The following is a 2812-nucleotide window of genomic DNA, read 5'->3' on the forward strand; positions in this document are numbered from 1 at the left end:
TGATATCAAAATATAAAATTTGCTTGTCATTTAACATAAGTAATTAATTCCTTAAATCACCTCAAACACAATACCACACATTTTTTTCCAGCCAAAGGTGTATTTACCTATATCAAACAATGTACTTCAATTTTTAGAGCAAGTTCCAAACTTACAGTGGTAAAAATAACATGTCTCAATAATGAAAGCTACATGGGGATTACCTGATGCTTTAGCCCACGGTAATTCCAATTGATGATTTTCATAATCCTCGACGACATTGACACTCAGTGCTCGCCGATTCATATTGCTTATGAATTTTAATCTTCCACGAGAAGATTGATATCCTCCCCAGTCATTCTGCTTTTGCATCACTCCCTCTTATATTGGTTAACGGTAGTTACATGGGGAAGCAACTTGATTCTTTTTACTTGTTGCGAGATATTTCATTGATTATATTTAATCACGAAATATCCTTCTCAAAATTAAGTGAATTAAAAAATAATTTAAAAACTCCTACATTTCATCAATTGGAGAGATGGAAGAAGATATTAAATACTTATGTTATTTGTTATATATACAATTTTTTTTCAAAACCTGATTCACTCAAAACAAAAATAAAAATAAAAATATTGTATTAAAGATGTTTCCTTATATTAATTTAGGAGATCTTGATTAAATATCAATTACAAAATCTTTAATTACGAGATTTGTGACAAAACATAATTAATGAGGTGTCAATTTTAGGTGTAGTAGGGGTGCTATAAACTTTCCTATGCATAACCGACTCATGAACTCAATTTTATTCTACTTTTTAAATACAGATCTAAAAATTATTTTAAAAAAAAGGCTCCAATTATTAATTCCAAAAAGGTTCCAACTGTTAAGTTCAAAGAAGTCCCAACTGTGAAAGTAACACAAAGAGTCGAACTACAGATCGGCCAAAGGAAAGACAAGAAAAGTTTTGAGGTAATCCACTTGGATGATTACAACTTTTTACTTGGCTTAAATTTTCTTGACAAGATTAATGCTCTTTTGGTTCATTTTGCCAACTGTATATACATCCTTGATACTCAACAACAACAATGTGTTGTGTTGATAAGTCAAGACATGAGGGGCGAAATGAAGGTATTGTCGGCAACCCAACTAGTCGAGGATGTTCATTAGGGAAAGAACATTGACTCAATAGATAGGAGAGTGCTACGAAGACCCCCTTGAAAATGCTAGAGGGGCAACAAACTAATATGAAGCCTGTTAAGTTATCAGTGGGCTTATCACCTAAGAGAGAGGTGGGTTGTGCATCAGATTTTGGGGTAAAATTGGCAATACAAACTGGGTAGTTGAGACTAGTAAATATAACGAGTGAGATACATTTTAAACATTTTGGTAGTGTTTTTCATTTTGACTTGTTGGCTTGGCAAGGACACATGAGCCCTTTCATTCTGAAGCAGGTAAGTCAAGGGGTTCACAAACCAGAGTTAAGAGCGAGACTTAAGGTTAACCCAGTGTTCAATGTGAGTGTGCCAAAACCTAATTGTGCGGATCAAGGGAATCCAAATTGAGGCAAAATCACAATAAAGGCAAGTAAGAGCAGCAGACTCTTGCAAACAAGATGTACCAAAAAGGAGAGAAATGGTTCAAGTTAGGAGACGATGGAAGCCAAGGCAAGTGTTTCGAGGATGAAACTACCTGATAGAGAGGCTAATTAGGAATCGACTGAGGCATCGAGAGAGTTCCGAGGTGCGAAACTACTTGACAAAGGGGCGGGACTACTTGGATGGCTAATGCTTTTGCGGATACGTTGGTGGAGAGGATGTTTATAGCTTGGCGGCTGCCTAATTTGCCTTTAATGTCAAAAAACATAATGAAATTGAAAGGTAAGAGTTCATTGTTTTTCAATGATCTCAACCAATTCTTCTTGTTGAAGGTGTTGGTCCATTGAACTCTAAGAAGCTTGAGCAATTTGAACAGCATTTCGAGTGTATTTGAAGCAAACATAAGAGGTGTGCCAGTTGGTCTTTATGTAGGTGTTTTCTTCGTTTTGAGATTTGTAATTTGGCACCTGCAAATTTTTTATCTCTGCTTTGTGGTTGACTTGTGCTTTTATTTCAATAAGCTTGTTTATTTGGATCTTTACAGCAGCAACCAAAAAGAAAGTAGAGAATATAAGAGCTAAAACTATTATAACATTCATATATACCTTGAACTTCATATCATCATCTGCATAATATATACATAGGCAAGTATCATGCACAAAAGAAACAACAGACTTCCACGCCAACTTCTACAGTTTCACCGCCATCAATATCACCAATGGCTTCAGCAAGATCAATGGTGGCTTCAGCAATTTCTATGGTGGCTTCCAAAACGTCATTTATATCGTACTTAACTTTAGTAGCATCTTCATCTTCAGGTTTCTTTTCGGCACCATCTTCCTTTTGCTCATCACCTTTCTTAGTTCCATGTGCATATGCAATTACAAACCCAAGCACAATAAAGAATATGATACCAATGATGACAGCAATAACCCCAAACATGTTTAGAAGTAGATGAGTATACAAAGATTAAATGCAAACTCAACTAAACATTTTTATATATTTATAAGCTTTGGAATTGTGAGAAATATTACAAGTTTCGTGTTTCACTAAGAACGAATGGAATATTCAGGTAGTTTTGTACCTAAGTTTGTTTCCTTGTGTTTTAGCTTTTGCTTGTTTTGTAATATTTCGTTCGTTTTTTATATATTTGTCATAGCAAAAGAAATAAAATAAATAAATATTAAAATTTACTATTAGTCCCTATACTTATTAGAATTTGAGATTTAGTCTTTATA

Source organism: Gossypium arboreum, chromosome 1, assembly GCF_025698485.1.
Source record: "Gossypium arboreum isolate Shixiya-1 chromosome 1, ASM2569848v2, whole genome shotgun sequence".
NCBI classification, from domain to species: domain Eukaryota; kingdom Viridiplantae; phylum Streptophyta; class Magnoliopsida; order Malvales; family Malvaceae; genus Gossypium; species Gossypium arboreum.